General features: G+C 42.3%; 1 protein-coding gene across 26 annotated transcripts in view; it reads right to left on the bottom strand.

Annotated features, from left to right (window-relative positions):
• The window catches only part of SLC45A1 (solute carrier family 45 member 1), a 72,054-nt gene that overhangs the window by 14,582 nt on the left and 43,632 nt on the right, over positions 1 to 13,840 (bottom strand). For 14 of the 26 annotated variants that reach the window (XM_074560465.1, XM_074560468.1, XM_074560473.1 and 11 more), the window contains 3 exons: positions 12,858 to 12,922; positions 12,591 to 12,726; positions 11,988 to 12,099 (listed from right to left, as the gene is read on the bottom strand). The gene's annotated coding sequence lies outside the window, so the exon portion shown is untranslated. Of the gene's footprint in view, positions 1 to 236; positions 906 to 5,117; positions 5,562 to 11,987; positions 12,100 to 12,590; positions 12,727 to 12,857; positions 12,923 to 13,292; positions 13,595 to 13,840 lie in introns of those variants that run through there. The other 12 variants (XM_074560479.1, XM_074560482.1, XM_074560490.1 and 9 more) reach the window with 4 other exon arrangements.

The raw sequence follows: 13,840 nt of genomic DNA, 5'->3' as shown, positions 1-13,840 counted from the left end.
GTGCTGGAGAGCTCTGCAAAGACTGAGCAGATGAACAGGGCATTGAAGAGCCCCATTCCTTGTCATTGAGGATTACTTTTTGTTCCACCTGGGCACGGAGAGCGGGTTATATTATTAATACCAGTAGACAGTCGTGACCATTGTATACAATCATTTGTTCCCTGTAAACACGTTTGAGACATTAAACTAATGTTTATTCCATGTTCAATTAAATAAATTGTCTGCTCAGAACTTACAAGGATTAACTCCTACGCCATTTAGCATAGTTTGTCCACTTGGTACGACGGGACCAGGCACTCTACTTCTTCCCAGGGTAACAACAACAACAGAGAGAACGAAAGCAATTCCTGCTGTGCATTCATCTCTCAGCATCCTTTGGGCTTTAGACAAAATGGAAACCACAAATCTCTCCTCTGTGAGCCTGCACATAAATTGTTGTTGAAATGTAAAGATACTCATTTACTTTGTACTAATTTAACCCAACAGTGTCCAAAAGAGCGAGTCTTGGTGATGAATACCTACTGCTATGGATCTGTGCTGTTCCCTCCTACCTTCTCTGGGTGCAGGATGTTTTGCATTCACTGAACTCTTGTTAAGTCTTTCCACGAAGAAGCTTCTGACAGCGTATTCATCTCTCTGCTCGTTTACAGCTTCATGTTAGGCTCGTTGTTTCATTTGCCAGCAGACCTCATTATTTGCCTCTCAGATCAGTACCATTCCCCCGTTTCTTGGAAACCTCTCTTGCTATCCTCATAATCCTTTTCTCCGAGGTAAACATTAGCTCCAGTCGAGTGAAGTTCTGTGCAAACCACCGACAAAGAGTATGTTGTTCTCTCTTGAAGAACGGGGTTTTGGTTGTGTGATGTTGGGTGTTCCTTTTTCTTGTAATTGGACTGTCATTTCATCTAAGAATTCATTTTAAAACATCTTTCAGTTAGGTTCAGTGGCTCCGTGATGTTATTCAGTGATCTACCTGGAACTGGCAGCTTCTTTTCCAAGCATGATTTGATTCTTTCGGGGGGAGATACAAAGCCTGTACCAAACAGACACACTGTGAAAGTTGTTCTGTGCTCAGGGGCTGCCGCTTCAGAACACCCAATGGCCACATGAATCCTGGAGCAAAGATTAATTTACGCTCAATGACGCAGAGGGAGAGGCGTGATGAGTTACCAAGATTTTAAGTCTGCAGAGGGTCCTGTGTGTGCCCTCTGCAAACATCCTCCACTTCCTACAGAATAGCAGACAGCCCGCTCTTATACAAGCAAAAAAGTGGAGAGGTAGAGATCACACACAACCCTTCTTCCTTCAGAAAGGCCATGAACGTGCACCTTCTGCGCTGCTGTGTTTCTGTGAGAGACCGTGGGCACAGCCGCAGAGAGCTCCTCGGAACAAACTGTACAGGCTTGCGACAGTGGTACAGCTTTGGTTGCCCTTGACACAAAATGGTTGCCTTGCCAATATTGCAAGAAAACCTCAGAAAGTGTATTCCCTTCTGAAGACACAAGAGGGAAGGGGAGGGAGGAGGCTCTCGAAGTGACTTTTTTTTCTTTTGTAATTTAGCGGAATTCACTTAATTTAAAGGGGAGGGAAAACTGCTTAGTTTGGAGGACTTCAGTTTGTCCCGTCCAGAGCTCCACAACGAAGGAGGTGGGGCAGCAGGGCAGTAGGTGAGGAAAATCCAGAGCAGTGTAGGTTAGAAAAGAATTACTGCCAAGCCTATCTCAAGTCAGTTTGTGCAATTTGCAAGTCAGTGAGGCTCTCACATACTGAAAAACTTCCCTTTCCATACCATGGAAAAGACTAAAGCTTCCCTGTACCCAGAATGAAACACTTATTTCTTGCTCCTTTGGAAGAATAAGTGGTCTAGCTTAATCTGTCATTTTTGACCACCCCAACCTGTCAATAACACAGAAAGAACTAAATATCCTTCTTTTCCTAGTCCACATTGAAGTGACAAGTTAATTATTGTCCATGCCCTAAAGTTTTTCAAAAGGAAAAACAAAAAAGCCTTTGTCTTGTTTGGGAGAATGAGATTCACGATTGCAGGGGCCAGGGCAGGGGGTGGTGGTGGGCTGGGGGTGCCACTCCTTATTAGTTAATTATTAAGAGGAAAGATTAGATCAAAGAAAGCACTCAGAATTTATGAAAAAGTTGAGACTCTTACCCATTTGTTGCCAGCGTTTAGCTCTCATTGAAAACGTATCTGAGTGAGTTAGCTATGCTGCGCTAGGCCTTAGTACCATAGCTGATTTGGCAAACTCACTGCCAGTGATATTATACAGCCCGTACGCTTTTCAACACTTGGTGTTTTCGTAGTTTGAGAGAGAAAGAGAGAAAGATGTATACAGACACAGTGGCTTTCTAAGGTTCTTTCAAGCTGTATAGGATTTAGTGCTATGGATTTACGATATTTGTCTGATGTAAATTAAAGTGCACAAGAAATTTTGGGCAAGTTTTCAGAAGAGATTAGGGGAAAAACAACCACTCAGCTTATGGGGCTTTCTTTGTACAACTGCTTCTTTCTTTGGTTACTGCCTCTGAAACCACCATGTCCCAGTCTGTTGCATCTTCCTAGTCTAGTTATACACTGTTTGTATTTTAGCAAAAGCACACTTTCAAAACGCTACAGTCAGGAACTCTTCCAGTGGAGAAGTGAGATACAAAGATCTCAGATGATGTACAGAGAACAAGATGTCAGCGTCTGCATTGCCTCCTCTTCTATACAGGCATGACTCCATGTTTCCATGTGCACAAAAACAGCCCACTCATTTTTCACAGTACTTTTGTAGCAAAAAAAAAAAAAAATTAAAATACACACACACCAAAAAAAGAGGTGCTTGATGCCCTATGCCTCTCAGTGTTTACTAAGAGGATTTTGATTAATGCCCTTAACAGTATGGCTTGAACTTTTGGTCAGCTGTTAAGTGGTCATGCAGTTGGACTAGACAATAGTTGTAGGTCCCTTCGAACTGAACTATTCTATTCTATTCCCTCAGACTTTTTTCTTAAGACCTAGAAAGCAGTGTCATCACTTAAGAAGCTATGAGTAAAGCTTGCTACACTTGCTACTGGGCATCAGGCCCATCTCTTTAAATACAGCTTTTTTCCAAGCAAGTTCAAGGGTCTAAATATTCCTGTAATTCCTCAGAAAGCTTGATGCAACTCCTCCTTTTACACAGTATATTCCTTATTCTGTCCAGTGCAGTTAACAAAGTCACATCATTAATTAACTGTCTTAGAATAACGTTGCAGTTTTCTTGGTGCTATCATTCTTTTGCACTAGAATAATTTAAACAGATGGCAGCTCAACCTTAGACTATTTGTAGGGGTGATAAGTTTGCAAACCAGGGACCACGACATTTCTTCAATGGCAAGTTCATGGTAGTCTCACGCTTATTTAAAATTAGTTCTGCCAATGACAAAAATTGCAAGAGTTAGAATCATAGAATATTTCAAGCTCAAGGGTCCCATAAGGATTATCGAGTCCAACTCCCTACTCCTCACAGGACTATCTAAAACTAAACCACATATGACTAAGAGCGTCATCCAGACAATCCCTGAACTCTGACGCGCTTGGTGCCGTGACCACTTCCCTTGGGAGCCTGTTCTGGTGACCAACCACCCTCTCAGTGAAGAGCCTTTTCTTAATTTTCAACCTGAACTTACCCTGACTCAGCTACATGCCATTTCTTCGTGTCCTACCGCTGGAGTTACCTAGGTGAATACAGGCGTTCATCACACAGGCTGAGTGCTCTCTAAATCCCAACTGTCCTTGCTCCTTCCGCAATCCACTTTTCCAGGTCATTTCTAGAGCCGATGCCAATTTGCCCTCTTCTCTTGCACTCTGCCTGCACATGTATTCCAGGTACATGAAAGCTTTTGCTCCTTTGCTAAATCCAAAAGAAACTCTGCTTTTCATAACATTTATGATATCAGTTGAAGAAGTAAGTTTATATTTCTGTAAATGCCCAGTCATGCCAGTGAGGTTTATGGCCTATGGTATTGAACACGGTGCAAATACAGAGTAAGACAGAAAAAAAAGAAGCAAGTTCAAACAAGGTGAGGTGCATTTCAATTACATGTTCTTAATGCTTATACGGTAAGAGGAGCTTACCACGTAAATTACACCACCCTAGCATCCCTTACATGTCAACTGAGTAGGCATAAGGAAGCTGGTGGGAGGCTAATACAGTCTAAGAACATAAAGAAGTCTCATATATGCCAGTTTGCACACCACCTCCATATCTGGCCCTTAGCATATTGTCATATGACTTTAATAGCTCAGATAAATCAGTTCCTGAACCTGGATTCACCAAACACCTATGCTGGCTATATGAATGGATGCAATTAAACAGTTAAAAGGACACTTGGATTTTTACTTAAAAGAAGGAAAAACACAACAAAAAAAACCCTCCCTAAAACCACACCAGAAATGAAACCCTGTATTTTGCTGCAGAATGAATAGCAATGGTAACAGCAGTGATCCATTTGCATTGAGTTGTCAATTCATTGAGAAAATAAATTCAACACAATGAACTACTATGCAAGATAAAAACATGATTTTTTAAAGAAACAAGTATGCATGTTCTGACAACTGCTGTCCGCACTTCCTAAGTCTGCATTGTGTGGATATAAAAGTGCAAAAGGAATTTGTGTTTGTTCCCATCCTTTTCGGGAACAGTGCAAATGTACCCTATTCTTTTCGGGTGCAAGGTGAGGCCATGCTCCTGAAACAACCCATGAAGGAGTATCTTCAAGATGCTGCCTGACAAGTGTGCCAGGCAACTACAGTGCACAACATTGCACATAGAGCTCTAATAATAGGAAGAGACAGAAATGCCCCCACTATTGACAAATACACAGAGAAAGACAGTCTTGGATCATAATTCAAACCGTTTTGTAAAACAAGTTGAAACTTTTTTTTTTTTAAACAAGCAAAGTCATTAGTAAAGAACCAATTTGTTTTTAGAAAAACCGGAATGTTGTCATGGTACAAATGAAAACGTCAGTAATCTATCAGCCTAGTCTACAGCTGCTATCTATCAAACAAAACCCAGAATGCCGTGGCCTCTTCTCAAACCTTACAGGATAATTATTCAGAAAAAAAATTCGCTTACGTCACGCTTCACTGACACAATTCAAGTGTTGTGCAGCGACAGCCCAATAGTTTTTCTTCCACTGGTTTCCACTCAATTTGACTCGTGTTTCAGTTCAGACATGCAATTTCCACAATAGCAGTGTGCATGCATTTAGTCGTTTGCTTTCCTGAGCTTTGTGCAGTGACTGCTCAGTGAGCATTTCTGTTTCCTTCTGCAGGACAAACTAGAGCTGCCTTCAAAATAATATGAGGACATTTACCTAGCTCCTGCCCTGACCAGACGACCCCTTCAATGGCTGGTGTATCTCCGACTGAAAACCCAACGCAGTTCAGAGAATTAGTCACTAGAGGGCACTTACAGAATCTAGAAGACTGAGAATGCGCTTTATCTTAGAAGACTACAGTCCTACAACAGTTTAAAAGAGTCCAAATGACGAGTTTTGTCTTTACTTCCTAACCAGCTCCTACGATCAACACTTTAAGATACCAAACCAGGGAAATAATTATATTTCTGAAGATCTTTATCATCATCTGTTTTTCCAGCAACTGAATGAAAGGCGGCTGAGGAAAAACTCCTCTGAGGCAACGTGTGTGCTAGGCTACATTGACCATGCGATTCTGGACAAATGCTGAACAAAAGTGTTAACTGCAGGCACCTAAGATACTTACCATGCAAGATATTGGTTCTAAGCGTTGCTGTTGGATGCAGCTTTGGGGAAAGAGGTGCAGGAACACATAAAGCAGTGTGGCAAACTCACTGAAGCACCGTATTTCATTTCACTGTGATGCCTCAAGTGTACTATGCATTTCAGAAGACAAGGATGTGATTATGCCCCAAAGACCCTGCAGGTTTTTTTCTGCATGTGACAAACCACAGAAAGGTGACAAGTAGTATGTCAGGAAAGCAGAGCAAGAATCCTGGATGCAGGAACTTGCGGTTACCCAGAGCTGGCACGGGCCACATATATTTTAGAACTAAACTCAATTTTCATTTAAAGATAGAGCATAAACAGAGATTACTGTCATCCCTGCTATGTTACCTGAACGGCTCAGTTCCTTGCTTCTTATATGGTGAGCTGGAGCTTCCAGTCAGTAGGTCCTGTCATTATTAAGATGAAAGTTTTCTTGGCTACCGGGTGTCTTATTTCTGTGATTCAGCACACTTCTGATCTTCTATTGAAGAATGAAACCAGAACTCACATGATCAGTGAGTTCTGTAAAACCTCAAATCGCTATTTTAGTGAAAGCAAAGGGTAGGGCAGCACAAGAAGGGCTGGGGCCACTGCTGTACCAAGGGCTGACAGGAAGAGGTAAAGCACCGTGCGGAGGGCAGGCCACAGCACCCAGCTGCTTGGAAGCATGGTGAATGGTGACCCCGGCAGGTCTGCCACGCAGCATCACCCTTGGCTGGAGAGGTGGTGAAGGGTACCAAAGCGGTGCTGCGCCGGCTCAGCGGTGCCCGGACAGAGACAGAGTACTCGGAGCTCACGAAAGGAAAGCAGCATGGCATCAAGTGCTACCTGGTGGGCACTGCAGGGAGACTGGAGGTGTGCCTGCCTCTTACTAAGCATTCATTAAAACTTTGGTTTATAAATTGGCTCTGTACCTTGTCTAAATTGGCTTTGGAAGCCTATGGGAAGTACTGCCCCACTTCCCTGTGTTTACCACAGGGGAAATGAGAAACCACCAGGTCCCTGGGGCTAATTACTTTCTTCAAAACGCAGCATTGCTCTGTTTCTGACTCAGTACAGCGTGCAATTTTCTGCTGAGATTGTATCTATATCGCATTACAGGATGAGTTGCAATAGCACTCGATGTTAATTGCAGTGCACAGACTGCTCCCTTCTCTCCTTTATACCAGTTATCAAGAAAAACCAGAAAGTTTACTTCTGATGGTTTTAATTTAGCCTCTTCCATCCATACGGAGCACCTGTCAGACAGGAGAGGCAGGGGCTGTCATCCGCTTTCTGCCTGAAAGAGTCTAGAGTTGTCAGAACAAGGCAGAGACTATAGGGATGTCTACGTGCCATCCCCAACAATCAGTTACCTTATGGAGGCAGACAGATGTTGGGGTGCGGTACGGCCACTCAGTGTAGATAGATACAGCAGGTGCTTTAATATTCCTGGATGGCCCCAAAAGCCACTCTGGCAGCCTTCATTGCCTCTCACAACCACTGAGGCAAAGAAAAGGACATCCCTATGCCACACTCTGAGCCTGGCAGTCTCTTTCAGGGCCTCTGCCTGCCTACAATATGCAAAGCAACCCTCAAAGCACCAGAGTACAGCCATGAACAGACCTCCGCAGAGTGCAGAAACAAGCAGGGACCACTCATCCTGACTTGAAAAGTATATATAGCTCAGCAAATTCTTCTAAGGGAACAAATTTGAGAACGTTTGCTGGGTGAGCAGTACGATTTACCTTTCCCTGGAGCATGGTGAAATGTATAAGGGCTTTTAGCATCTTATCATTATTTTGTTTCCATCCTAAATGTCCATCTCTGACAGCAGTATTCCAGCACCCTGCCATGTCGGAAACAAACATTTATATCATGCAAGTCATTTGCTAGCCTATCATCTCCCCCTCCTCTTCTGTCACTAGCAACTGAGATTTCTGTCATTTTCAAGTGTTAACCAGCATTGGTAATTACCACTTGGCTCTGCAAACCATACAGACTTGTATAGTGCTCCACTTTCAATTCAGTATATGAACAGCATTTGAAGAAAACTGATTAATCGGTATACTGGAAAGCAATGCCTGCCAGACTAGCATGGAGGCCTTTGGAGATCTTTTAATGAGATCTTTCAAACACAACCTCCTGTTAAAACAGCAAGAAGGCAGCCATACTAGATCAGATAGCAGTCAACAGGGGCTATTAGTGGACACTTGGTTGCTGCTATTCACAAGCCTGTTTTTTGCTTCTACTGGTCTAAATAGATTATTCACCTTGGTATTCAATTTGTTGAGTGTTTTCAGGTGAGTCAAAGTGCTGTAAGTATCTCCCTTCTTCCAATTTCTTACCCTCTGATTAAAGACCCTTTCCCTGCTTGGCAGATCATTCTCAAGACATTTTCTGCTCCCCTCCATCAGCAGTAAACTCCTTTGACTAGAGTCCAGCCTGCAACATGATGTTTGCAGCCTGGAGTTGCTGTGAAGTTAGCCTGCACTTTCTTAGGAGAGAGGAGGGAAAAAAAAAAAACAAACAAAAAACCACAACCAACCAAGAGGAGAGGAACAGAACATTCTGTCAAATAAACATTTGCTAACACTCTTGAGCAAGAGAAATGGAACAGGTAGCAAACAGTAACTCAGATTAACTATCTGCTAGGGCAAATACACAGTATGCAAAGGTTCCTTGTACACTGTTTGGATGGCATTTCTGTGTTGAGCCTGATACACTGACATATTAATTGATCTCTCCAACAAGAGCCATGAACTTTGGATACAAAATTGGAGGTCAGGTCTCAAAGTAACCTAATTAATCTCCTGCCTGGTAGAATAAAAACAGGCTTGCTTTTAGTTTGACGTCTCTGCTTTTTTTTTTTTTCCCCCCTCTTGCACGAGGAATAAGTGATTTCTGCAGGTACACATTTACTCAGTAATATTACCAACTGGGTACAGGACTAGCAGAGCTTGTTGAGAATCCATGGGTTTGGTTCTATATGAAAGTTTAGTGCAACTTCTGGGTCAGTTTTATGTCTGAAAGCTTTATGTCTGAAGACCAAACATGTAGGAATCGACAAATGAGTAATTGTTTCCCCTTTTCTGAGGCTGAGCCACACAGGCGTTCCCCAGGAAGGGGTCTAATCACAGCCCTGGAATACCTTAACCATCAGGCAGTATCTTCCCTTCTAGGCCTGTTACAGATGAAAACGACACTGGAGCCTGTGTCTAGCTCTGGGGTCCACAACTGAAAGATTGCATTGAAAAACTCGAGGTGAAGAATGGCAGAATTTATGAGCAGCAAAAGTTTTGCAATTACCTAATTAAAGAATTCTGTTGAATTCCTGAATAAGACACAAGAGCAAGGGCTTCTGAAGTAGTTGGTCCAACAAAGGGTTGAAAATTAAAGCTAAACAAATCCAAATTACAAGTAAAATACATGTTTTTCAGGGTTAGAAGAGATCAACCAGGAACTTCGTGCATACTATTCATTCTCCCCAACAGAAGAGATGGACCTGGGCTAGTCTCTCCCTCAGCTTTAAGGCATACTGCACCACACCGACTCTGGACACCCCCTCAGAATTATCTTCCCTTGAAGGGAATGTAGAGTCAATTTTAAGACCTTCTGTATTGTCAATAAAAGGGAAGGAAATCATCTATTTTAACTTGCAGAGTCAGCATTCATGACCTTTTGCAACATCCCCTTTAATTTAAAATCAAATCTTTCTACCAAGCCAATAGAGACTCTCTATTCTAATATGGTCTGAGATTATGTGATCAGACCAACACACAGAACTCCTGCCATGGTAGCAAAGCAGATCTGTCCATCAGCAGCATTTTCTCCATTACACCCTGGTCTAACATCACTGCAGAAGTTTGTCCCAGTGAGCCTGCTGCATCCTTTTCAGTCCTCCATTCCAGGGTTTCAGGTTTCCCTGTGTTTTCTGTTGCAACAGCATTTCTAATGCCCCATCCTCTACCTGTTTAATGACAGCATTGCTGTAGACAGGTGTGTTTTTTACCATTACCAATCTTGCAGCTAGAACAACAATTTGTGTAGTAGTAGTTCCACACAGGAAGAAGGAGCAAGAATTCTGATGTGGTTTTATTACATGCATCATTCCCAGAATTGCCGAATTGGAGAGGTGGCATAGAAAAACATCACATCTCTACAATGTTCTCAGAAAACACATGCATCTTAGATCGCCTCTACTTTCATACTGAATGGCTTTTCAGGCAGATCATCATCATCTTTGTTACTCTTCACCAAAATGGAATTTGTTTCCCTTTGCAATTCTGTATAAGCCCACCAGCACTTGGACACTGCCTAGCTTTGTGCACTCCTTCATAGATACTTAGAGGTGAAATGCACACAACTGGAAAGAAAGGTTTTTTCATGTATTTGTTAGCTCAGCCACAGTTACAAACTCCTGACAGACTTCCACGAAAGGAACAGTTAGGAAGGAAGGGAAGTTCTATTAAATGGACTGTCCACATTCACAGTTTATCCTCAGAAACCCCAACTGTCACCTTCTTCTATGGTCAGCTGAGAGAAGTCATGAACCCCACGTCAGCTGCCGTCTGTGTCAGAACAGCTGCTTACCTCGTTTTGCACAGCGTGCACCTATGTGGCAACACACACGTTACATAACCGTAGGTCAAACTAAAAGGAGTCAGATTGCTAAATCCATCCACTGTGTGGATGAGATTTTTACTTCCATTGCCCGATAATTTAATTGCTCAATTAGCTCCGCCTGAATGCCTTGGCTGTGGTAGAGGAATGTTCCCTTGCAGGTCACAGTAAATCAGAAGACAGGAAGCAAGTAAGCAATGCGAAGGTAAATGATTCCTCTACAGCAAACCAATTGCATTGTCCAACTGTATTTTCTCTCCTGATGTGCTCCTTGCACTAGTGTTTTAGGGACGGAACAGGCACCAGACAAATAAAAGACCGTAAAACTCTGGTGAAAAGCCAGGATCATAGGAGGCCTCCCCTATGTGCTTTAATTCCGTAACTTTCTTAGCCAATTCAAAGCTAGCTCAGACATTTCTTTTGGCATTTCTGAAATTCCATAACATGCCTATTTTAGGTTAACAGGGTAATCTCCTCGTTGATGAGGACTTTGAAACATCTGCTGCATCACTGAACATTACACTACTGCTTTCCTTTAGCCAAGAGGCAAGTGGAAAAGATGACATTAAAGTGGCACTTACTGATCACCCTGGAGCCGAGTGGGATGGACTGTGGGCCTGTGGATGTGATTCTTGTGCATCAACTGACCATAGCACAGAGGGTTTCGTTTGCAAGGAACATGGCCTGTACAACTGACGGACTCTGCAACTAATTTTTTAGACTTAATGAGAAAGTAATTACTTCTGCTGCAGAAGCAACTCTTCAATGCAGGCACCTAGATCACAAGAAACTAATTGTATCATAGCATTCAAAGAAATCAAAGAACATGTGGTTACCAGAGAAATCTGTATTTGCAATAGATCAGCTACTGTGTAGGAAGGGCCTGTCTCTGAATAAATGCATTTGACACACAATTCCATTCTAAACCGTTCTTAGCCTGCACTCTACACCAGAGTGCCTGCTTCTGCCCACCCATACATTCACCACCGCTGATTCAATCCACGACCAGAAAATCTGACCCGCTCATCCCTTCCTCTGGGTAGGTACTGGGCACTTGCCCTCTTTCCCTCACAGCTTGAAAGTGACTTAAGGCATTTTCTGGATAGTGGCTTTCCCAGACTCCTATTTCTGGATCACACTGATCCCAGACTAAACTGCAAGAAAAAGAATCAAATGGGCAGAGACTCAGTTGGAACAAAATAATTGGCATTCACTCTGCTACCTTTGGGGCCTAATTTTAAACAATATTAGTAAATACACTGTCTCCATAAGGCATTATTCCTTCCAAGGTAAATCATTACTGTATGGCCTGCTGTGAAATACGATCCTAATCTGCACATCATTTATCTGTGTATTGTCTGGGTCTAATTTATTCCCTTTCCTGTCTCTCTCCCATCTGTATTTCTGTAACACCAGTTTTACTAACAATCATCACTGGAGACAGGAAATAAATTTTCATTCATGAAAACAGCATGAGCAAAGATCAGGAGAACACGTCAGAATAAATGAGAATTCTTCAAGGTACAGAACCCTAAAGAAAATCAAAGGGCCACGAGGTGAGCAGGGGGGTCATTATTGCAGCAAACTACACATACCTTAACTGTGCCCTCTTTCATCTGGTGGGTCGCACCAGAACGCAAAATGAAGCTACGCCAGTCAAGTTCACAGAACGCTCCCACCGCTGCCCACGTCAAAACCCAAGTGTTCCTGTAAATTAATGAAACCATGTTGGTTTATTTATTATTTATAAGTTAGACATGGGGCAAAAATTTCAATTAAAAAGAATTTTAAGTTAGGGAGAGAGAAGAGTCTCTATCAGTGGAGACTTTTAAGATCATCTGCCAGGATGCTTGAGAGCAGGTTAGGGTTACTAGATCCTGCCTTGGGACAAGGAGATGAAATAGAAGAACTCTGTGACCTTGCAAGGTCTTTTCTAGCTTTTCCTGGAACCATTCAATGAAAATGACCTGGAAAGGCAGCAAACTAAAAACTGGTAAAAGAGGCACTCCTGGTCTGTCTTCAGCTGTGGAAGCAAAAAAGGCCAAAAGAGGCTTGAAAAGTCCAGATCTAGGAAAGTGACAAAAGAGAAAAGAGTTTACAATTTAAGTCAAAGACAATGTGCGTTAAAGGGAAAAACATCCTCTGCTACATGATCCCTATTTAAGGTCCTCTCATAAACACCATCATTAAATCCTTACCCATATTATCATTTTAAATAGCTCCTTCAAAACTCCATTTGTGAACTTCCCCCAGTAGTGCTCCCTCTGATCATCATGAGAGCTCACATTAAGTCATTCCACAATGCACCATTCCTAAATTCCTCCCTGAAGCCACCTGTAAAACAGGTAGAGGTGAAACAGAATTTACTAGGCGATTACTGACCCCCTTTTGCTTTTATTTAGGATGCCGTGTCTCCTGAATTCTTGATCATTAGAAATCAGCCTGTTGATTCTGCAAGTACTCACCATGCTAGAAAATCCTGTTTTTGCCTCATGTCATGCAAAGTCTGACTGGATGTTGTTACTTTGACCTGAAAAACAAGAAACAAAGTAGGTTTGTAGCCAAACCTTGGGCTGCCGACTATACCTGTGGCAGGAAAAAGTGCATCTCTAGCAATCAGAAATTGTATTTAAAATACATCTTTTCTTGGTTGGATCCTATAAATCGGGGTAGTTCAGAAGAGGTAAATTTAATTAGAAAACACTTGTCCCAAATGTGGTATTGACAATCTTTTAAATTCAAGATTAACGGAAGCTGGAAAGGAGCTAAAAATAGCAGCAACTATACATAACCAGTTCGGGAAACAGACAATGGAATTCAGAGGCAGTGAGGATGGGGGGAAAAAAAAAACCTAACCAAAAAACCCAACAAAACAACAACAACCAGAAAAAAAATCCCACCAAAAAAACACCTTCCAGCAAAGACAACCAGAAGTGTTTAAATCCATTAGGATAAAAACAAATGTAACAATCCATAAAAACATCTGTAATAATCAGATTGTCCATTGCTACATTCATAGGGTAAAATCTGTCAACAGAAAAGGTTGATATTTTTCATAGTTATTTCTGCTCTGGACTGCAAGGCGATGCACATCGTATCATAGCTTAAAACCAACAACTCAGATATTTAAATAGTACCAAAGGTGAGATATTGGTGAATCAGCACCCCTGAGCCCTGTGAGATAGATGGCTGAAGATCTGATTGCTGACACCGAGTTTCTGCAAGTCATTGAAAAGTAAGCAAGCTCCGTAAGTCAGAGAGAAAGCTAATCTCTAGAAGCATAAACAGGACAATCCAAGACTAAAAGGTCAACACCAGTCCAACAGCAGGAGAAGGAACTCTCTTTTTGGGGAAGGAGTGAGGGTGTTCCAAAAGCAGCAGCTGCCACCTACGCATTACCTGCAGACCACCCATCACACTCCCGCCAAACTGCAGGCAACAACATTTT

The sequence above is a fragment of the Larus michahellis genome, chromosome 16, assembly GCF_964199755.1.
Source record: "Larus michahellis chromosome 16, bLarMic1.1, whole genome shotgun sequence".
NCBI classification, from domain to species: Eukaryota; Metazoa; Chordata; class Aves; order Charadriiformes; family Laridae; genus Larus; species Larus michahellis.
This window is presented reverse-complemented; position numbering and strand designations above follow the sequence as displayed.